This window comes from Schistocerca gregaria, chromosome 3 (assembly GCF_023897955.1).
Source record: "Schistocerca gregaria isolate iqSchGreg1 chromosome 3, iqSchGreg1.2, whole genome shotgun sequence".
Classification (NCBI taxonomy): domain Eukaryota; kingdom Metazoa; phylum Arthropoda; class Insecta; order Orthoptera; family Acrididae; genus Schistocerca; species Schistocerca gregaria.
In genome coordinates this window covers 330,882,626-330,907,282 of record NC_064922.1, presented here as the reverse complement: position 1 = coordinate 330,907,282, position 24,657 = coordinate 330,882,626, and the positions used below count along the sequence as shown (strand labels likewise).

Here is a 24,657-nt window from a genome sequence, read left to right as displayed (position 1 = left end):
TAAAAGGCTGTAATTACGAAGAATAAATAAATAAATACATAAATACCGACTGAACATAAATTTTCATTGTTCGATCTGTTGAGTTGTTAGATGAGTTGCAACTGGGCTTTTGAAATCGTATGCACAGCAACGGTTGTTTCCTTTCGTTTTGCACTTGTTTGAAATGTAAAAAATGTATTAAAATATTTGGTAGAGTCATAATATGCTGAGGTTAAACCTAGTCTATTCCCAAATCACAGCGGCTGCTATTCGTTGCGTTGTATTACAGACAACTGTGGCTGTGAAAACACTTTTGTTCTTACTTTTGTGGAAAGAAAAGGAGAGTGCTTCTTGCTGAGGCACGTTCAACTCTTTGATGCAGTGCGGTACGCGGTGAGCCTGAATGCAGGTGTCTGTGTAGCTACGCTCATCATATCTGAGCACGTGACTCCTGCTAGTTGTGAAACAATGGGAAGCGTGCCTCTGAATTCGTTACCGTCTGTGGGGGAGCAGCGGCTTTGTTTCATTTCAGCTGGCATCGCGCTGTTTCAGGGCTCGCGACCTACGGATACTGCGTTTAACACGTATATTTACAAAGTCATTTGTCGAGTTCAACCTTCCAATTACTAGTAAGATTTGAGCCACAACAGATGTCGATAATGAAAAATGTAATTTGTAATCAACGTAATTATGTAAGTCATAACATGGGCTATGTTTTATGGATGACTAAAAATTTAAACATGAAAAAGGGTTTCCAGAATGAGATTTTCACTCTGCAGCGGAGTGTGCGCTGATATGAAACTTCCTGGCAGATTAAAACTGTGTGCCCGACCGAGACTCGAACTCGGGACCTTTGCCTTTCGCGGGCAAGTGCTCTACCAACTGAGCTACCGAAGCACGACTCACGTCCGGTACTCACAGCTTTACTTCTGCCAGTATCCGTCTCCTACCTTCCAAACTTTACAGAAGCTCTTCTGCTAACCTGCAGAACTAGCACTCCTGAAAGAAAGGATACTGCGGAGACATGGCTTAGCCACAGCCTGGGGGATGTTTCCAGAATGAGATTTTCACTCTGCAGCGGAGTGTGCGCTGATATGAAACTTCCTGGCAGATTAAAACTGTGTGCCCGACCGAGACTCGAACTCGGGACCTTTGCCTTTCGCGGGCAAGTGCTCTACCAACTGAGCTACCGAAGCACGACTCACGTCCGGTACTCACAGCTTTACTTCTGCCAGTATCCGTCTCCTACCTTCCAAACTTTACAGAAGCTCTTCTGCTAACCTGCAGAACTAGCACTCCTGAAAGAAAGGATACTGCGGAGACATGGCTTAGCCACAGCCTGGGGGATGTTTCCAGAATGAGATTTTCACTCTGCAGCGGAGTGTGCGCTGATATGAAACTTCCTGGCAGATTAAAACTGTGTGCCCGACCGAGACTCGAACTCGGGACCTTTGCCTTTCGCGGGCAAGTGCTCTACCAACTGAGCTACCGAAGCACGACTCACGTCCGGTACTCACAGCTTTACTTCTGCCAGTATCCGTCTCCTACCTTCCAAACTTTACAGAAGCTCTTCTGCTAACCTGCAGAACTAGCACTCCTGAAAGAAAGGATACTGCGGAGACATGGCTTAGCCACAGCCTGGGGGATGTTTCCAGAATGAGATTTTCACTCTGCAGCGGAGTGTGCGCTGATATGAAACTTCCTGGCAGATTAAAACTGTGTGCCCGACCGAGACTCGAACTCGGGACCTTTGCCTTTCGCGGGCAAGTGCTCTACCAACTGAGCTACCGAAGCACGACTCACGTCCGGTACTCACAGCTTTACTTCTGCCAGTATCCGTCTCCTACCTTCCAAACTTTACAGAAGCTCTTCTGCTAACCTGCAGAACTAGCACTCCTGAAAGAAAGGATACTGCGGAGACATGGCTTAGCCACAGCCTGGGGGATGTTTCCAGAATGAGATTTTCACTCTGCAGCGGAGTGTGCGCTGATATGAAACTTCCTGGCAGATTAAAACTGTGTGCCCGACCGAGACTCGAACTCGGGACCTTTGCCTTTCGCAGGCAAGTGCTCTACCAACTGAGCTACCGAAGCACGACTCACGTCCGGTACTCACAGCTTTACTTCTGCCAGTATCCGTCTCCTACCTTCCAAACTTTACAGAAGCTCTTCTGCTAACCTGCAGAACTAGCACTCCTGAAAGAAAGGATACTGCGGAGACATGGCTTAGCCACAGCCTGGGGGATGTTTCCAGAATGAGATTTTCACTCTGCAGCGGAGTGTGCGCTGATATGAAACTTCCTGGCAGATTAAAACTGTGTGCCCGACCGAGACTCGAACTCGGGACCTTTGCCTTTCGCGGGCAAGTGCTCTACCAACTGAGCTACCGAAGCACGACTCACGTCCGGTACTCACAGCTTTACTTCTGCCAGTATCCGTCTCCTACCTTCCAAACTTTACAGAAGCTCTTCTGCTAACCTGCAGAACTAGCACTCCTGAAAGAAAGGATACTGCGGAGACATGGCTTAGCCACAGCCTGGGGGATGTTTCCAGAATGAGATTTTCACTCTGCAGCGGAGTGTGCGCTGATATGAAACTTCCTGGCAGATTAAAACTGTGTGCCCGACCGAGACTCGAACTCGGGACCTTTGCCTTTCGCGGGCAAGTGCTCTACCAACTGAGCTACCGAAGCACGACTCACGTCCGGTACTCACAGCTTTACTTCTGCCAGTATCCGTCTCCTACCTTCCAAACTTTACAGAAGCTCTTCTGCTAACCTGCAGAACTAGCACTCCTGAAAGAAAGGATACTGCGGAGACATGGCTTAGCCACAGCCTGGGGGATGTTTCCAGAATGAGATTTTCACTCTGCAGCGGAGTGTGCGCTGATATGAAACTTCCTGGCAGATTAAAACTGTGTGCCCGACCGAGACTCGAACTCGGGACCTTTGCCTTTCGCGGGCAAGTGCTCTACCAACTGAGCTACCGAAGCACGACTCACGTCCGGTACTCACAGCTTTACTTCTGCCAGTATCCGTCTCCTACCTTCCAAACTTTACAGAAGCTCTTCTGCTAACCTGCAGAACTAGCACTCCTGAAAGAAAGGATACTGCGGAGTTCGAGTCTCGGTCGGGCACACAGTTTTAATCTGCCAGGAAGTTTCATGAAAAAGGGTAACTGCTGAAATTTCTTTTCATTGCATACTTCGGATAGGCATTCATAAGAGCTAAACAGCATTTGTGTGTTTATTTTATCACCTGATTATATGAAGCACTAGGTTCTTTTTTGCAGTAAAGTTATTGTTGTAGAATACTAATGCTGAGTTGCAGCAAGGTAACCTTTCAGGAATAGCAAAAATATTGTAATTTTGTGCTGTTGGATAACGGAGACTACCTTCCAAATGCTTCCGTTGTTTGATTGTAGCACGTGAACAATCCGTGAGAATATAGCATCGTTCTATTAAAAAACGAAAAAAAAATCGTCTTCTATTTATCATCCATTGGAAATGTGACTGCGTCACAAAAAATTAATTCCCTCCACTTACGGTCTGCAACTGCGAAATTTGGAAACTGATAGGTATGTAAAAATAAAAACATTTCTGCTAAAGATGAGTAATTATGCTCAGTTGGAGGTAAGTTGTTAAACAAGCAGTCGCTATGTACACAGCTCTCGAGCAGAAACCCATTTTCCCCATTAGCGTAATAACTAGTAACTTTTATCTATTACCTTTCTTTTCTACTCGCGTGTCAGTTCCCACTGAGTAAAGCAATGCCCCTCTCTCATGGATACCGTCCTTGTATCGCACTGATTACTTTATTGATGTTGTTTAACTGTTTAGGGAAATGGAAGTCGTATATTTACTAAAGGAGCATGTCGCTTTCTGCCTACCAGTTCGGTCGGCTGCAGCTGCATCAAGAGTTTCTTTCCACTGTACGGAGTTTCTGTATTGTATTTCCAACCGTCTATTCACCAGCGTAGTACTTCTGTTTCCACGGTGCGCCATTCTGCACTGTGGCAGCTGCTGACACACTAACTACAATTGTTAAGTGCACTACTTTTGACTCAGAAAATCGTGTTGTATAAACATTTTTTTTCTGTCTGTGTCTTTTGTAATTTGACACTAATTCCACTGCCGTCAAACGAATAAAGAAAGAAAGATTAGGGTTGACGCTAGGTCATTATTAGAGAAGAAGCACATACTCGAATTGGTGACCGATGGGGAAGACAGCAGGCGTTGAACTTTTCAAAGGAACCATCCCAGCATTAGTCTCAAACTCCTTGAAAAACCACTCTGAACTATGGATGGGTTAAACTATTAATTACGACTGCAATGTTACAACATTCCAGTTCCAATATGGTAACAGAGAATATTCCCTATTAATTAGTATAGGTTTGAGATAGGAAGAGAAGACTGTCCTATTTGCCAGATCGATTTTCAAGAAGTTTTGGCCACAGTTATGCCTAAAGCTGCGAATCTGATAATTGTACTCAACATCTATAGTATCGGTATAATCATACTCTTTGTTAAGCCTGTGTTTTGAAACCAAATATATTAGAGTAAGTCAGAGAGTAGCAGTCTGGAGTGTGTGGTCTGGAGTGTGAGTTGGCCAGTCTGGCTATGAGCCTACTTTGAGAAGGACGGGAGCTTGTCTTCCGTGCAGTGGAGGCAGCATTATTTAAAAAGACTTTGTAATAACATATTTTGAGGAAAATTTTGTGGAAATGAGACTATATAAACGCAGAACGTCAAAAGAGGAATATTTAAGGTTATATATATATATATATATATATATATATATATATATATATATATATATATATATATATATATATATATATATATATACACTTAAGCACCAAAGAAACTGGTATAAGCAGGCGCTTTCAAATACAGAGATATGTAACAGACAGAATACGGCGCTGTGGGCGGCAATGCCTATATAAGACAACAAGTGTCTGGCGCAGTTGTTAGAACGGTTACTGCTCCTACAATGGCAGGTTATGAAGATTTAACTGAGTTCCAACATGGTGTAATAGTCAGCACACGAGCGATGCGACACAGCATCTCCGGCTTAGTGATGAAATGAGAATTAACCCATGTGACCATTTTACGAGTGAACCTGTAATATCAGGAATCCAATAAAACATCAAACCTCCGATATCACTGTGGCCGGAAAAGGATCTTCGAAGTATAGGACCAACGACAACTGAAGAGAATCGTTCAGTGTGGTGGTGGTGGTGGTTGGTGTTTAGCGTCCCGTCGACAACGAGGTCATTAGAGACGGAGCGCTATCTCGGGTTAGGGAAGGATTGGGAAGGAAATCGGTCGTGCCCTTTCAAAGGAACCATCCCGGCATTTGCCTGAAATGATTTAGGGAAATCACGGAAAACCTAAATCAGGATGGCCGGAGACGGGATTGAACCGTCGTCCTCCCGAATGCGAGTCCAGTGTGCTAACCACTGCACCACCTCGCTCGGTCGTTCAGTGTGACAGAGCTGCAAACCTTGCCCAAATTGCTACAGATTTCAATCCCGGGGCATCGACAAGTGTCAGCGTGCGAACCGCCGGCCGCTGTGGACGAGCGGTTCTAGGCGCTTCAGGCCCGAACTGCGCTGCTGCTACGGTCGTAGGTTCGTATCCTGCCTCTGGCACGGATGTGTGTGATGTCGTTAGGTTAGTTAGGTTTACGTAGTTCTAGGGGACTGATTACCCCAGATTGTAAGTCCCAAAGTGCTTAGAGCCATTTGGACCAGTTTTGAGCGTGCGAACCGTTCAGCGAACGGACTTGTATCGTTGATGACTGCACGACACAAAGCTTTACGCCTTGCCTGGGCCCATCAATAATGACATTGGACTGTTGATGACTGGAAACATGTTGCCTGGTCGGACGAGTCTCGTTTCAGGTTGTATCGAGCGGATGGACTTCGACAGGTACGGTATGGACACAACTTCATGCAAACCAGCACCCTGCATTCAGCAGGGGACTGTTCAAGCTGGTGGTGGTTCTGTAATGGTATGGGGCATGTGCAGTTGATGTGGGACCCTTGATATGTCTAGATACGACTCTGACAGGTGTTACGTATGTAAGCATCCTGTTTGATCACCTGCATCCATTCATGTTTATTGTGCATTCCGACGGACTTGGGCAATTCCAGCAGGACAAGGCGACACTCCACACGTTCAGAATTGCTACAAAGCGGCTCCAGGAACACTCTTCACTTACGGGTTTATGGACAACTCCAGGTTTAATGATGTCAGTTCCCTCCATCACAACTTCAGACATTAGACGAGTCCATCCCACGTCGTGTTGCGTCATTTCTGAGCGCTCGCGGCAGCCCTACACGATAACAGGCAGGGGTATCAGTTTCTTCGGCTCTTCAGTGTATTTGTAACTCACAAATTTCTTATTGTGGGGCCGCGCGGTCTCTGACGCTGCAGTCATGGACTGTGCGGCTGGTCCAGGCGGAGGTTCGAGACCTCGCTCGGGCATGGGTGTGTGTGTTTGTCCTTAGGATAATTTTGGTTAAGTAGTGTGTAAGCTTAGGGACTGATGACCTTGGCAGTTAAGTCCCATAAAATTTCACACACATTTTTCTTATTGTGGGAACATCGCGTATGATTAAAGTTTGCTGTAGAATTTTTATAGTGAAGCATATGGACATGTCTGATAGTTTAAGTACGTGTCAAGGAAGGCGATTATACACAAAAATGTTATTAAGAAATATTCTGCTAATTTGTCTAGTTGTGAGAACTTCTTGAAAGGCTGTATTGTTGTTATGGCTTAATGGAGCATTGTTTATCTTGGAGACTTTGTACTCATTTATCTGTTGGTATCTTAAGTTTCTTATTTTTCTTTCTCTACCTTTATGAATGTGTTTGTATACTCGCATTGCACTTCGGGAGTTGTGTCTTGCAGAAGCATTTTTATGAAAAGTAATAAGATACCGTCTTGAATTGTACATCACAAGTACGGTAAATGAAATTTGATTTTTGACATTTTCCTTACTATCTTAATAGTAACAGGTTGCAGAAAAGACGAGCGCTCCGTTCGCATAGGTAGGCCAATAAATTTAATTATCGACAAAATTCATGTCCTCTGAAAGGTACAGTGATTGTCGGAATGTATTTGTGAAAATATCATATCAGTTCAGAGGTTTCATATCAGTAAAAGATTTCAGAAAACTGCTATACTGTAAGTTTTCAAGCAGTTTATCAGAAAGTCAGATACATTAAATTTTATGTTAGTTTGCTGTGTAATTATAGTAGTTCTGGTACTGAAAATAAAGACAAATGGCTTGTGAAATGATTTGTCCAAAAGTATGAAATAAAATAGATTAGACAAACATTTGACGCACATTTGAGTGATCTTAGGCAGCAAGTGAGGTGCCGATTGAGAATTTAAACTTCAGTGTTATAACTTCACGTAGCAATAGTTCCTCAAGGCCACAAAGAGAGCAGATTGCACAGTCTACGTAATCCACGAGGTAAATAACCACTAGAACTCTTTAACCTTCTAACTTGAACACTGAACTTTGAATTCCCAATCGGCACTTCATTTGCTGTACACGAGCATCATTCAGAGTGAGTCAAATGTTTCTCTAATCTACTTTATTTCTTAGTTTTAGGCAAATCTTTTCACTGAACGTTTGATGGTTTTCATATCACAATTTTTAAAAATTTTCAAGTTGTTATACAGGTAAATATTACACCACTGCAACTTTCTAAGCCCAAAATTGTTAGACCATGGAGAGATGAACTTTTTGACACTTTATTTATATAGCTAACAGCGGCTGTTGTGAAATATCGTATTTCAGTTTTACCTCGAACCTCTAATGAAACTTTTCTTAATTACTCCGATCACTTTCATGCATTTAAACCACTTTTTTGAAAAACTAGAAACCACTTTTTTGAAAACTAGCCGTCACGCTGGTCAGTGGGACACCCCGTTTGTCTATTTCTCACTCTTCAAAAAAAAAAAAAAAAAAAAAAAAAAAAAAAAAAAAAAAAAAAAAAAAAAAAAAGTTCAAATGGCTCTGAGCACTATGAGACTTAACATCTGAGGCCATCAGTCCCCTAGAACTTAGGACTACTTAGTCCGCAGCTCGTGGTCTCGCGGTAGCACGGGGTCCCGTGTCCGATTCCCGGCGGGGGCAGGGGTTTTTACCTGCCTCGAGATAACTGGGTGCTGTTGTTGTTGTTGTCTTCATGACCATCATTCATCTCCATTACGGTCGGAGGAAGACAATGGCAACACACCTCCACTAGGAACTTGCCTAGTATGGCGGTAGGGGTCTCCCGCATCGTTCACCTGCGCTCTGTCAAAGAGTATGGGACTTCATCATCATCAAACCTAACTAACCTAAGGACATCACACACATCCAATCGCGAGGCAGGATTCGAAACTGCGACCGTAGCAACTGACTACCTCTCGCAGGTAGTACTCAAGAACAGTGTTATTTTAATAAGTTATGTGAATTACCACGCATCATGGGAGACCCCATCCCTCGGTCACGAGGGAAAGCGTTGAGTCTCCTACACTCGTCTCATCCAGTCTTAAGCGCAACGACGACGCTACCCAACCGATGCGGATTAGCACCATTGCTGGCACTCGCTAGCCCTGTTGCAGATTAGGCTTATGTGGGGTGGGGCAATGCTGCCCTCGTCCACACTGAAAAACTTCAGCAACTGCAGAACAAACCTCTCCGCCTTGCTCTGCACCTACCTAGACGCTTCCCCACTAGCGAGCTTTACGAGCAGGTTGGAGTTCTATGTTAAAGGATCGCATCAAACAGACCGCTGAGCAATTCCATGGAGAGGCCCAGAGTTATGAAAATCCATTAACGGCCAATCTGGGCAACGAGATACATTGGCGCCCGACCACAAAGTGGCCGTGAATAAAGCACGCAGTATGAGCAATACTGTAACAAGAACGACACCTAGACCAGACACACCAAAAAGAGCAGAATTCGAAATCAAAAAGCGAACGAAAAGAGCAGCTAAGTAGGCACTAAGAGTGCCGGAACTACAAAAGAAGCGAGATCCAGAGATCTCCAGAAAGACAGGCTACCGCCGCAGACACATTCCACTCTGAACTTTTCATAACTGGGATTTAGAACCATGTAAAACATGTAAACATCATGTTTATGCCGGTGACTGTTAAACGTTTTATTCCCACTATTGCAATTTCGGCCTTAGTCCATTATCATGTGCAGATGTTTTGGCTTTAAGCCTTGTCAACTATATACACGCTGACACATTTATATGTCGTTGCCATTTGCTGTTGTGTACCTTGGTAGCGCTGCTAAGTAGAGCGAGCACGATATATGGACACGTAAGGTGCATTACTTAGCAGCGTTACGAATGTATGTAACAGCAAATGACAACGACATACAAATGTGTCAGCGTGTATATAGTTGACATGGCTTAAAGCCAAAACATTTGCACTTGGTAATGGCATAAGGCCGAAATTGCAATAGTGGTTCAAAAAATGGCTCTGAGCACTATGGGACTTAACATCAGTCCCCTAGAACTTAGAACTACTTAAACCTACCTAACCTAAGGACATCCCACACATCCATGCCCGAGGCAGGATTCGAACCGGCGACCGTAGCGGTCGGGCGGTTCCAGACTGAAGCGCCTAGAACCGCTCGGCCACACCGGGCGGCTGCAATAGTGGAAATAAAACGTTTAACAGTCACTGGCGTAAACATGATGTCTTTCGAAAAACATTCCACTCTATTCAGTAACACACACAGCCAGATTTAAGTGCTTGGCTGACTCAACGCCCTTAACAAAGGAAGATGTCCCAGATATAAAATTAATGTCGCTCCAATCCCCTCGTTCCACCAGCATTTTTGGGGAGGCCCCTCCTGCCATAGCTGGTAAGCCCCTTCCAGCTATTCCCAAATGAGATCCCCCATTTGCCCACTATTAGCTTGTCTAGTACTTGCCTGAATAAAACCGCGACTCTCTAACGTGTTATATCTGGAACAGCCAGCTCCTCTTCTTGGAGTGGAGAATGTTTCGGCCATGCCTATTAAAACCAAGATCTGGTTAGCTGGGTGGTGGTTTGAATATTGTCCTTCAGATATCGAGTGCAGTGTGTCTGCAACACCTCGCTCTATGCAAGATTTATTTGATTGCACATTCCAACACCTGGCTGCGCTGCAAGCGTACCCACAAGCAGTACCAACAATAGTCGGAGCTGTCAGCTAGCGCGTCGTGATGAAATCTCTTGTTTGTTTTGAAGCGGTGCAGAACGGACCTTGACACGGAGGCTCCGGCCACAGGCCACTTCAGCCGGGCAGAAATACGACGCCTGGAATGCTGCCCGCGCTATTCCTGTGTGGAGAATTCGCGTAGGGCCTCGCCAGCTGGCCCGGCCCGCACTGGCCGTGTAGACAAACATTCGGCTGCACCCCATTGTGCGGCCGGACACGAGAACGGTGCATGCGCACTGCCCCTTCCCAGGCACTTGTTGCTTACTGCCACATAGTTCCCACATCACGGGGTACTCTTATCTAGCCGAGTATTCACAGTTCGAGCCAGATAGTTGCGGATCTTAGGAGCCAGCACGGGAGCGGGTGGAGGGGGCTGTATGTGCGATAGAGGCTCATAACACGTCCTCCCTCCAAACATTTTTCAGAGACATTTTTATTTTTACATACCTATCAATTTCAAAATGTCCCAGCTAATCTAATGTATTAAGCTTATCCATTACGGATATTTTAGAACCAGGGACTGTTAACTGAATGTAAATAAGCTAAATAAAACGGCAAACAGTCACTTTTTTCAATAATTATGTTTGAATTTAATTGATGAAAGGAGAAAATATAAAAATGCAATAAATGAAGCAGACAAGAAGGAATACAAACGTCTCAAAAATGAGATCGACAGGAAGTGCAAAATGGCTAAGCAGGGATGGCTAGAGGATAAATGTAAGGATGTAGAGGCTTATCTCACTAAAGGTCAGATAGATATTGCCTACAGGAAAATTAAAGAGACCTTTAGAGATAAGATGACCACTTGTATGAATATCAAGAGCTCAGATGGAAACCCAGTCCTAAGCAAAGAAGGGAAAGCAGAAAGGTGGAAGGAGTATATAGAGGGTCTATACAAGGGCGATGTACAAGGACAATATTATGGAAATGGAAGAGGATGTAGATGAAGATGAAATGGGAGATACGATACTGCGTGAAGAGTTTGCAGAGCACTGAAAGACCTGAGTCGAAACAAGGCCCCCCGGAGTAGACAACATTCCATTGGAACTACTGACGGCCTTGGGAGAGCCAGTCCTGACAAAACTCTACCATCTGGTGAGCAAGATGTATGAAACAGGTGAAATACCCTCAGACTTCAAGAAGAATATAATAATTCCAATCCCAAAGAAAGCAGGTGTTGACAGATGTGAAAATTACCGAACAATCAGTTTAATAAGTCACAGCTGCAAAATACTAACACGAATTCTTTACAGACGAATGGAAAAACTAGTAGAAGCCGACGTCGGGGAAGACCAGTTTGGATTTCGTAGAAATACTGGAACACATGAGGCAATACTGACCTTATGACTTCTCTTAGAAGAAAGATTAAGGAAAGGCAAACCTACGTTTCTAGCATTTGTAGACTTAGAAAAAGCTTTTGACAATGTTGATTGGAATACTCTCTTTCAAATTCTAAAGGTGGCAGGGGTAAAGTACAGGGAGCGAAAGGCTATTTACAATTTGTACAGAAACCAGATGTTAGTTATAAGAGTCGAGGGACATGAAAGGGAAGCAGTGGTTGGGAAGGGAGTAAGACAGGGTTGTAGCCTCTCTCCGATGTTATTCAATCTGTATATTGAGCAAGCAGTAAAGGAAACAAAAGAAAAATTTGGAGTAGGTATTAAAATCCACGGAGAACAAATAAGAACTTTGAGGTTCACCGATGACATTGTAATTCTGTCAGGGACAGCAAAGGACTTGGAAGAGCAGTTGAATGGAATGGACAGCGTCTTGAGAGGAGGATATAAGATGAACATCAACAAAAGCAAAACGAGGATAATGGCATGTAGTAGAGTTAATTCGGGTGATGTTGAGAGAATTAGATTAGGAAATAAGACACTTAAAGTAGAAAAGGAGTTTTGCTATTTGGAGAGCAAAATAACTGATGATGGTCGAAGTAGAAAGGATATAAAATGTAGACTGGCAATGGCAAGCAAAGCGTTTCTGAAGAAGAAAAATTTGTTGACATCGAGTATAGATTTAAATGTTAGGAAGTCGTTTCTGAAAGTATCTGTATGGAGTGTAGCCATGTATGGAAGTGAACATGGGCGATAACTAGTTTGGGCACGAAGAGAATAGAAGCTTTCGAAATGTGGTGCTACAAAAGAATGCTGAAGATTAGATGGGTAGATCACATAACTAATGAGGAAGTGTTGAATAGGATTGGGGAGAAGAGAAGTTTGTGGTACAACTTGATCAGAAGAAGGGATCGGTTGGTAGGACATGTTCTGAGGCATCAAGGGATCACCAATTTAGTATTGGAGGGCGGCGTGGAGGGTAAAAATCGCAGAGGGAGACCAAGAGATGACTACACTAAGCAGATTCAGAAGGATGTAGGTTGCAGTAGGTACTGGGAGATGAAGAAGCTTGCACAGGATAGAGTAGCACGGAGAGCTGCAACAAACCAGTCTCAGGACTGAAGACAACAACAACAACAACAACAACAACAACAACAACAATGTTTTATTCCATGAACCGATTTTCGAACCTTTCCAGGTTGACCTTGAGATGGTTTACGGAGGTTACATCAGTATTTCTAGCGTAAAGTTGGGTGCTGGCTTGCTACAGTATGGGCGGGTATTTTTCCGTTAGTGCTCATCTGTCTGCTTCGCTGTTAAGTTGGTATATGTGAATAGATGGAAGCAGACGGATGGACAATAACGGAAGAAAAAAAAGACAGAGGCAATGTCTTCAAAGTAAATGACGGACTACCTGAAGGATCTGTATTGGCCCCTCTCCTTTTCAATTTATACCTTTATGACCTGCCAGCCACAACTTCTAGGAAATTCATATATCCTAAACCCTCAGAAAACTGTTACTTCAGCATTTCACCTACGGAACAGACACTCTGACTGTAAACCGGAAGTTAAACTCCGAGGACAAACCTTGAAGTACTGCAGCACACCGAAGTACCTCGGAATAACACTCCTTAGATCCCTAACTTTCCGACATCATCTCTCCAACGTGGCCGCAAAAGTGAACACCCATAATAATATAATTCAGAAGCTTGCTGGTATGTCCTGGAATTGGAGCGCTCAAACACTAAGAACAACTGCTATGGCACTATCATACTCTGTCGCTGAATACTGTTGTCCAACTTGGGTGAACAGTGTTCACTGTAGCGAGATAGATGCGCATCTCAACCAGATAATGCGAATTATCACAGGCTACATACGCAACAATCAAACTGCATGGCTAACAGTTTTAGGTAACATCCAACCTCCAACTCTACGAAGATCAGATGCTCTCCTGAAGACCTGGAGAAACATTCAGAAGAACCCCCAGCTTCCCGTACACAGCGATATATTAATAGCAGAACATCAGCGTCTCAATTCAAGAAATCCACCTTGGCGAACTGCACATCTTGAAGCCTCCGACTTTAACATCAACGAAGTATGGAGAAGTCAGTGAGAAGAATCGTCAGTGTTCAACGGTCGTCTGTTTGAAAAGCCTTCCATGCGAGTTCCAGGTTTCACACTCCCCAGATGCCAGTGGAGAACCATCAACCACATCCGAATAGGGCAAGGGAGCTGCGGATATCTAAAGCACAAGTGGGGCTAGGCAACATCTCCAGATTGTGACTGTGGAGCTGCCCTGAAAACAGTTAATCACATTGTTGGTGAATGCCCGAAACGAGCCTTTGGGGGATCAATAAACGACATCCACCATGCATCGCCTGAAGGGCTCAACTGGATCAACAGATTGGACATACAACTCTAAGAACTTGTCTAATGTGTAGATAATTTAGCATAATATTTTGAACATTTGATTCTGTACATGCATTTTGCTTGTCATTTCTTACGCTGTATACTCTTAAAATTATGTATTTGATCCAAGCTTTACATCATCGTACGATAAATAAAATAAACCTGTCTGCTTCCATTTTGATGGCCATTTGGTATATCACTTCACATGCTTTTACCTAATCTATATTAATTTACACTCTGACAGCGAAACTTTGCCAGCATCCTGCATGTACTGTACAACTGAAGATGAACCTGAAAAGCTTCGAAAACCGGTTCATGGAATAAAACATAATTATGCAAAGAAGTGACTGGTTGCAGTTTTATGTAACTTATTTACATTTAATTGCAATGTTGCCACTTGATAACCTTTCTGTCCCAAGCAGCCAAAGGTTATGTCTTCCATGCTTACGATAAATGGAAGTTGGCCAAAGCATCTGTCGCCGAAAGAATGTGGACAGGCAAGCAAAATATTAGTTGTCCCAAGTGCACTTTTTAAATAAATATAATTTACTGACTTTGTGCGGAAGAATTGCTACACTGATGCGTACGTGCGTCTATGTACACTTAATGTTTGCCGGTGCAGATGTCAACAACTTGGTGTTTTCAGAATGAGATTTTCACTCTGCAGCGGAGTGTGCGCTGATACGAAACTTCCTGGCAGATTAAAACTGCTGCCGGACCGAGACTCGAACTTTCCTGTGTTTCACGTTATTCAAAATGAACGAATCGTCGTAGCTCCTCAGGTGTGCATTTGACGCTCTGTAGTCTCGTTGGATGACTTTTCCGGCCATGGGTTCCTTTTCAAAATACGATGTACTCACTCCCCTCTACAAGTCCTAGAAGTCTGTAACGGGAATTTGCGACCACTCTGTATATGACGTAGTAATCAACATTTGAGGTTCCACAACGCTTTTTCCGGTTGACGCTGTTGTATACAAGATGTCGCAACGTTAGAAACTTGTAGTGAAATGCAGAAGACCTGCACGGGATAGACGCTTCGAGCAGAGTGTAGCAACTGAGCCTCAACATAAACTAATGTAACGTACTGCGACACACAGAAAGACTCACTGTTTTATGACTACATAACTGCAGAAGGAGCACTGGCAGCAGTTATTTCCCTAAGGATACGGAGGGATTAGAAGTGGAATGATCAGCTAACATCAATCTCAGGTAAGGCAGATACCTGACAGTCATCGAAAGAATACTTGGGAAATGTAAACCGTCAGTAAAGGAAGTAGCTTACACTGGTTCGACCAGTACATGAATTCTTGCGTCATTCTGGGATCCGTACCAGATGGGGCTGATAGGGAAAGTGAAGAAGATCCAAAGAAGAGCAGCATATTGCAGGTTCATTTAGTAAACAGGAAAGCGCCACAGACATGATGTACGAAGTCTACTGCCAGACGCTGCAAGAGAACAGTGTTCTGCATCAAGGTATGGTTTACGGTTAAAGTTCCGAGGACGTGTGTTCCATAAGAGTAAACAAATATGTTGTTTCCTCCTACATATACCTCGCAAAAAGGCCATGAAGATAAAATTAGAGAGTTTAAAGACCACACGGAGGCTTACTGGCAATCGTACTTTCCGCGAACTGTTCGCGACTGGAACAGGAAGGGAGGAGGGGGAAGGAGGGAGTAACAGTTGTACACAAAGTACCCTCCGCCACACACCTCAGTTTTGGCTTGCTGAGTATGGATGTAGATGTGCACAGAGGATCAAAAATGGTTCAAATGGCTCTAAGCACTATGGGACTTAGCATCTGAAGTCATCAGTCCCCTAGACTTAGAACTACTTAAACCTAACTAACCTAAGGACATCACACACATCCATGCCCGAGGCAGGTATCGAACCTGCGACCGTCGCAGCAGCGCCGTTCCGGACTGAAGCGCCTAGAACCGCACGGCCACAACGGCCGGCCTGCACAGAGGTATCCGGATACAATTGATAAGACGGTGTTTATCACCACTAGTGATGTCTGCGATTTTTATGATTGATTTTGCTTGCCCTCCAGGGATCTGAAGGTAGCCGTTTAGCATAGTGCCCTTTGTCGATTCTGGGTACAGGTTTATGAGAGCACAGAGCATAATAGTCAGATACCAAACACGCACCGTTGGATATTACATTCGTTCTGCACGAAGGTCTCTTTGTAACAATGAAGAAAATCTAATTTTTTCGCTATCAGCTTGCTACCCTGGATTAGAACACTGCTTGCTACTTTACGTAGCGGCCACAACAACGGAAGCCACCGTGATACGCCGTGAGAACTACAGTATCCTGAGCAGAGAACAAAGCCGAGGGGACTGCGGAATAACCCAGCGGGTGGTTTCCTTCAATTATCGCCTCCCACCATCAGCGCTGCGGGTTGTTTTTTATAGGTGCAGCTAACAGATAGGCTTGGCAGGTAGGTGAGCTGTGAGAACTGCAGGGACGGCATTCATCGAACGCAGCACTCAAGCACCGGGCTGGCATTAGAGGAATGACGTAGTAAAGCTTCGACACACTTCGCTCTGTACAGCCGCCAGTTCCATTGGAACTGATAATGGCACATATGAGAGCCTACCACGAAAGTAATGCGCCCAGCCTCACAACGCTAAAATTGCATCGTGTGGTTATGGGTGTCAGATAACAAAGCAAAAGGTCAAGGTTCAATTCGCAGTGGGAGCTACGGTTTCTTTGATCCCTTTTAGGGTTCCGTAAGTCAATCGGTTAAAATGGACTCTTATAGGGTCATTTTGCTGTCCGTCTGTCTGTCTGTTTGCCTGTCTGTCAGATTTTTCAAAACACTTTTTCTCAGGCACGGGTTGAAGTGTCAGCTTGAAATTCATTTCACATATTAAGCTATATGAAGCTTTTAAATCAATGCAGTCAAAAGATACGGCAACTTATGTCACTGTTTACAGTATATATATATACACACTACTTGCCATTAAAATTGCTACACCAAGAAGAAATGCAGATGATAAACGGGTATTCATTGGACACATATATTATATTAGAATTGATATGTGATTAAATTTTTACGCAATTTGGGTGCATAGCTCCTGATAAATCAGTACCCAGAACAACCACGTCTGGCCGTAATAACGGCCTTGATACGCCTGGGCATTGAGTCAAACAGAGCTTGGATGGCGTGTGCAGGTACAGCTGCCCGTGCAGCTTCAACACGATACCACAATTCATCAAGAGTAGTGACTGGCGTATTGTGACGAGCCAGTTGCTCGGCCACCATTGACCAGACGTTTTCAGTTGCTGAGAGATCTGGAGGATGTGCTGGCCAGGGCAGCAGTCGAATATTTTCTGTATCCAGAAAGGCCCATACAGGACTTGCAACATGCGGTTGTGCATTATCCTACACAAAAGTAGGTTATCTCAGGGATCGAATGAAGGGTAGAGCCAGGGGTCGTAACACATCTGAAATGTAACGTCCACTGTTCAAAGTTCCGTCAATGAGAACAACAGGTGACCGAGACGTGTGACCAATGGCACCCCATACCATCACGCCAGGTAATACGCCAGTATGGCGATAACGAATACACGCTTCCAATGTGCGTTCACCGCTTTGTCGCCAAACACGGATGCGACCATCATGATGCTGTAAACAGAACAGAAAAAATGACGTTTTGCCATTCGTGCACCCAGGTTCATCATTGAGTACACCATCGCAGACGCTCCTGTCTGTGATGCAGCGTCAAGGATAACCGCAGCCATGGTCACCGAGCTGATAGTCCATGCTGCTGCAAACGTCGTCGAACTGTTCGTGCAGATGGGTGTTGTCTTGCTAACGTCCCCATCCGATGACTCAAGGATCGAGACGTGGCTGCACAATCCGTTCCAGCCGTGCCGATAAGATGCCTGTCATCTCGACTGCTAGTGATACGACGGCGTTGAGATCCAGCACGGCGTTCCGTATTACCCTCCTGAACCCACCGATTCCATATTCTGCTAACAGTCATTGGATCTCGACCAACGCGAGCAGCAATGTCGCGATGCGACAAACCGCAATCGCGATAGGCTACAATCCGACCTTTATCAAAGACGGAAACTTGATGGTACGCATTTCTCCTCCTTACACGAGGCATCACAACCACGTTTTGCCAGGCAACGCCGCTCCACTGCTGTTTGTGTATGAGAAATCGGTTGGAAACTTTCCTCATGTCAGCACGTTGTAGGGTTCGCCACCGGCGCCAACCTTGTGTGAATGCTCTGAAAAGCTTATCATTAGCATATCACAGCATCTTCTTCCTGTCGGTTAAATTTCGCGTCTGTAGCACGTCATCTTGGTGGGGTAGCAATTTTAATGGCCAGTAGTGTAAATGGGTACATGAGTTGGCGGCTCACTTGGTATTTCCTGTTGCGTGCCACCGATTCGGACGAACTTCAAGAACGAATGGAAAACGTTAGTGGAGTAAATTGGAAAGTAAACCAAAAATCGTTTATATTAAGAATCCAACATTGCAATACGGTAGTGCCTTTCTTCAGCGGAATGTTGAGACCTGAACAAAAAGGGAGACGTTGAACAGGCTGAGAAAAAGAAAAAGAAGGTACTACGGCAAATATTTGGTCCAAGAAATGTTGGGAGTATGCAGATGCGAAGAAATAATGAAGAATTCTCTACCCAAATTGAAAAACGGTCTGTTGTGATCAGAAAACGGAGAATTTCGTTTTGTGGTTACTCGGTTCGAATGGATCCAGAAAGTCAGATTAAAAAAATATTTGGCCATTTCGCCAAAAACAGCAAAACGTACATCAGTTGATTTAGGTAAGTGAAAATAGTTTCGGCACAAATTAACGTTACGAAGGCAGAAATTCTAGACATGCCAACTTTTCGAAATGAGTTTAGGAATTTCCGGATTTTCAGCTACTCCTGCATAGAATTTTTCAAGGTCTGCTTATTTTCAAAGTGATGCCTCTGATAGGCTACAAGTGGACAGAAAGGATGTAAGTCTGATTGGACGGAATTGTTTCCCATCCCACTTTCATTAGTTCAGTAGACAAATTTTTGGTACCCGGGGTCCAGAAATCTTCGAGTACCACGGTTTTGCTACAGTGACCACCATACCGCCTTTACCCACGAATAACTGATGGCACGATTCACCTGAGGTCTACGCGTATGGTTAGGTCAAGACGGTAGGCGTGTGAAGCCGCCGCGCTCGCTGACCAGGCACTCTGCGCTGTGTCAGCCAACGCCCTTCAGCTTCTCTATAGCGACAAGCCGATGGTCTTACGGTGCCGGTGTCTCCCGTAGCACATCCATACCTCTTCTTCAGCCTTTCGTGAATGCAATTGGACGTTCACCTTTTGCAATCAGGAACTCGTACGTCAATATCGGCGATTTTCGAAACTTATATTTAGTTATTTACTTATTCAACCTGACTTGACGCTCTGATGGGAATGGGTGTTTCTGTCATGTTGTTCAGATAAGAGCAATAAGGTTGAAGATAGATACGAAGGACATGTTCGTTGATTAGACAGTAGAGAAGAGAGAGGGTATGGAAATCTCTGCGCTTCCCTGTATTCTATGCAGCCAGGGTAACTGTGCATATTATGGTGAAATACGATCAAACAGGCAAATATCACAGGTACAGGGTGTTTCAAAAATGACCGGTATATTTGAAACGGCAATACAAACTAAACGAGCAGCGATAGAAATACACCGTTTGTTGCAATATGCTTGGGACAACAGTACATTTTCAGGCGGACAAACTTTCGAAATTACAGTAGTTACAATTGTCAACAACAGATGGCGCTGCGGTCTGGGAAACTCTATAGTACGATATTTTCCACATATCCACCATACGTAGCAATAATATGGCGTAGTCTCTGAATGAAACCCTTTGACAACGTGTCTGGCGGAATGGCTTCACATGCAAATGAGATGTACTGCTTCAGCTGTTCAATTGTTTCTGGATTCTGGCGGTACACCTGGTCTTTCAAGTGTCCCCACAGAAAGAAGCCACAGGGATTCATGTCTGGCGAATAGGGAGGCCAATCCACGCCGCCTCCTGTATGTTTCGTATAGCCCAAAGTCACCCTACCTTTCCAGCACGTTCATCCGTCACGTTCCCAGTCCGTTGAAATTTTTCAAACAGGTCCTTTATTGTATCGCTTTTCGGTCCTTTGGTTACATTGAACCTCCGTTGAAAACTTCGTCTTGTTGCAACAACACTGTGTTCTAGGCGGTGGAATTCCAACACCAGAAAAATCCTCTGTTCTAAGAAATAAACCATGTTGTCCACAGCACACTTGCACGTTGTGAACAGCACACGCTTACAGCAGAAAGACGACGTACAGAATGGCGCACCCACAGACTGCGTTGTCTTCTATACCTTTCACATCACATGCATCGCCATCTGTTGTTGAAAATTGTAACTACTGTAATTTCGAAAGTTTGTCCGCCTGAAAATGTACTGTTGTCCCAAGCATATTGCAACAAACGGTGTATTTCTATCGCCGCTCGTTTAGTTTTTATTGCCGTTTCAAATATACCGGTCATTTTTGAAAGACCCTGTATAAAGAACCAGTTCCAAGCACAGTGACCTTTCCAGAGAGAGGCCTCTAGCAATTTGGCATCAGTGTAGTCAATAACTGGAAGTATTAGTGTTTCTACAAGTTTCTTTTTAGGTCAAGGGGGAACAAATAGTTCTTTTATATTTTTGTAGGACATGGAGAAATGCTAGGCCTTATTGGACACTGCAGCTATGTGCTCAGCCCAATTTAGATTTTGATCTGTTATTACTCCCAGACTCTTTACTGATATTTGTCCCATTTGTGGTTGAAGACAGCAGGGATCCCTTATCTTTCGGGTTAATGAGCCTACAAAGACCAGTCAGTTTTGGATGGATTGAGTTTTGACCCCGTATTCTGCGCCCATTTTAATAGTGGGCACGGGACGGTAGTTAGATTCTCAATAGCTTAAGGTTATTAGTTTTGCACTTAGATACAACTAGAGGTCACCAGCGTCCGGGTGGTATTTGCCGTAGGACAGAAGCAACGATACATCATTTATACGGTGCTGCCATCTAATCATGCAAGTCGCTTTTACTTTAGTGAGACGCGGAGGAAGAGTTTGTGGAAGTGCGCCAAATTCATGATTACTACATTACCAAATCAAAGGAGCAGAAAAAGTAGGCGTTACTATCTGATTGACCCTCGCATGTTTCAGCACTTCGTGCTTTAACTTCAACTCTTTTCTGTATGTGTGTTCTGTTCAAAAAATTTTTCAAGTGTCAGAGTGGAACCAAAACATGTCTATCTAGAAATTAGACAGTGGATTTTTGTTCGAATTTTCGTAGCTTAACGAAAACTGGGAAAGGGGTAGCAGTGGTTTCAAATTGACCAACGTGAGGTCTAGTTTTGCAAAGAGAGGTTTCATTACTTGAACGTAGGGTGTTTAAGCAAAGGTTAACTAGTGCTTTGAGGGACAATTACATGATGGCTTTTCATCGGAATTTTGACAGGCAAACGAAGACTTGAAAATGGGTAAATGGAGTGTCAAATTAACCAGCGCGAAATGGTTCAAATGGCTCTGAGCACTATGGCACCCAACTGCTGTGGTCATTCGTCCCCTAGAACTTAGAACTACTTAAACCTAACTAACCTAAGGACATCACACACACCCATGCCCGAGGCAGGATTCGAACCTGCGACCGTAGCAGTCGCACGGTTCCGGACGGCGCGCCTAGAACCGCGAGACCACCGCGGCCGGCGAGCGCGAAATCTAATTTTGTAAATAAAAGGTTTAATTGCTTGAAATCAATTATGCTGATTAAGAAAAATGTGATTAGTGCTTTCAGGTAATTTTTTTCAGCATTTTAATAGCCAGTCGAAAAGTGGGAGTTGGACAAATGGGGCATCAAACTGACAGTCGTTGGTCTAGTTTTGCCTAAAAAGATTTAATTCCTTGAAAGTAATAAGAGCGATTAAGAAAACGTTAATTCGTGACTTGAGGGAATATTGAAATATTTCACGACCAGCAGCTACTGGCAGTGTAAATAACATCTCAAAAAGTTCATCTCTCTCCTACGCTTAGTTATTCTGCACACAAAACGTTATGTTGGTGTGGATTCTATAATTCTTTCTTTCTTGTCGAAAAATTAAATAAATATCGAATTACAGTGTAAGCTGAAACTTACCTACTTGCTCTTGATCTACGTATTTCTAATAATAATAGTATACCGCTAGAACAAAATTTAAAAAAACTTAAAAGGAACGGTCAATTTTTTTGTCAAAAAGTAAGAAATAAAATAGATTAGAGAAACATTTGACGCGCCTCATTTGCTGTAAGTTACACGATTTCGAGCACCATTCAAATGCGCGTCATATGTTACTACAAAAAAATTTATTTCTTGCTTTTTGACCAATCATTTCACCAAAAATTTGACCTTTTTGAAACAGTTTTTGTTGCGACAACACATCTTGCGGAGATTCCTGTGAATAGCCAAAACATGAAAGTTCCAATTATGGGCATGCAGTGTGGTAGCCATCTCTCAGGTGGGTTCAAATGGCTCTGAACAGTATGGCACTTAACTGCTGAGGTCATCAGTCCCCTAGACTTAGAACTAGTTAAACCTAACTAACCTAAGTACATAACACACAGCAGGGCAGAGTGGCCGTGCGGTTCTAGGCGCTACAGTCTGGAACCGAGCGACCGCTACGGTCGCAGGTTCGAATCCTGGCTCGGGCATGGATGTGTGTGATGTCCTTAGGTTGGTTAGGTTTAATTAGTTCTAAGTTCTAGGCGACTGATGACCTCAGAAGTTAAGTCGCATAGTGCTCAGAGCCAGCTAGAAATCACACACATCCATCCTAGAGGCAGGATTCGAACCTGCGACCGTAGCGGTCACGCGGTTCCAGACTGTAGCGCCTAGAACTGCTCGGCCATCCCGGCCAGCTCTCAGGTTGGAGTCGTACCCACGAACACTACTATATGACGCTTTTTATGGCCGTCCTTATGACTGGACGTCTGCAGGACTACGGACGTTCACTTTTGTAAGAAAACGAAAGACCTACAGCCGTCCTTATAATGTCAACGGTAGAAGAGACATCATCACAGTTACAGGTAGTCTGCGCAGACCCGTTATGTCCGCCACTGACGCATCGTGTATACGGACGGTGTAAACCCCTTCAGCATCACCTGAGGCCTGGATATGAAGCACTGAAGCGCCGAAACTGGTAGCCGTTCAAGAAATGACATCTAAAGGACGGCTCTAGGTGTTTCATTGTCTTGCAACTTAACGGCGTGGCTTCGCGGCCACGAGAATGGGAAGCAGTTATGGATACGTGTTGTGGCTGAGAGTATCAAGTTTCCGAAAGCGAGTGAGCCGGCTGCAGGCACGGACGCGGTCTCAGGCAGCGCGACGCGGCGGTGTGGCCGGCGCATGGCGGGTCATCGCCCGCGCCGGCCCGCGTCGCCAGAGTACTGTAGACCGCTCACCGTTACCAGCCGTCGCGTCGCACGCTCATCTCGATGGACAGCGCGTCCAACAGCTCCGTCACTAGCAGGACGGCTGTAATGCTCATCTCTCTGAAATAGGAGCGGACGTAACAGGGTAGTCCTTTACTGTTTCCCAGAGGAGTTTGGTCTGGGGAACGTGGTGGATACTCCACAGCACCTCTACGGCCTATCCATCTTTCTGGTAGATTTCTACATCTACATTTATACTCCGCAAGTCACCTAACGGTGTGTGGCGGAGGGCACTTTACGAACCACTGCCATTACCTCCCTTTTCTGTTCCACTCGCGTATGAAGAACGACTGCCGGAAAGCCTCCGTGCGCGCTCGAATCTCTCTAATTTCACATTCGTGATCTCCTTGGGAGGTGTAAGTAGGGGGAAGCAATATATTCGATACCTCATCCAGAAACGCACCCTCTCGAAACCTGGACAGCAAGCTATACCGCGATGCAGAGCGCCTGTCCTGCAGAGTCTGCCACTCGAGTTTGGTAAACATCTCCGTAACGCTATGACGCTTACCAAATAACCATGTGACGAAACGCGCCGCTCTTCTTTGGATCTTCTCTATATCCTCTGTCAACCCGATCTGGCTCGGATCCCACACTGATGAGCAATACTGAAGTATAGGTCGAACGAGTGTTTTGTAAGCCACGTCCTTTGTTGATGGACTACATTTTCTAAGGACTCTCCCAATGAATCTCAACCTGGTACCCGCCTCACTAACTAATTAATTTTATATGATCGTTCCACTTCAAATCGTTCCGCACGCATACTCCCAGATATTTTACAGAAGTAACTGCTACCAGTGTTTGTTCCGCTATCATATATCATACAATAAAGGATCCTTCTTTCTATGTTTTCGCAATACATTTTCGTCGAGATACACCCTACCACGATTTTGGTAGTGGACTGGGGCACCATCTTGCTGAAAGTAAACTCTTTTGTCTCCACACAAGTCTCGGATGACAGGTAAAATGGATGTCTGAAGCTTCTGAAGGCACAGCTCACAGGTAACTGTGGCGTCAAAGAAGAATGGCCCAATCAAGCCCCGGTAAGACAACCCACACCACACATTTACTCCTGGCAAATTCACGGCTTTGTCTACATGGACGTTCGGATTTTCACCGGCCCAGTAGCTGCAATTGTGGCGATTTACTGTACCATTGAGTTTGAACTGTTCCTCATCAGACCACACAGTCATCTCTGCAAATTCTTCATCGTT

The 24,657-nt window shown here is 44.5% G+C and overlaps 1 protein-coding gene and 1 non-coding gene across 11 annotated transcripts in view; one reads left to right on the top strand and one right to left on the bottom strand.

The window, feature by feature from the left end:
* Positions 1–24,657, top strand: part of LOC126356198 (rab11 family-interacting protein 4) — an 895,205-nt gene that overhangs the window by 517,477 nt on the left and 353,071 nt on the right. The window lies entirely within an intron of this gene.
* Positions 5,380–5,452, bottom strand: Trnaa-cgc (transfer RNA alanine (anticodon CGC)). The gene has a single exon. It is a non-coding gene; the product is annotated as a tRNA-Ala (tRNA).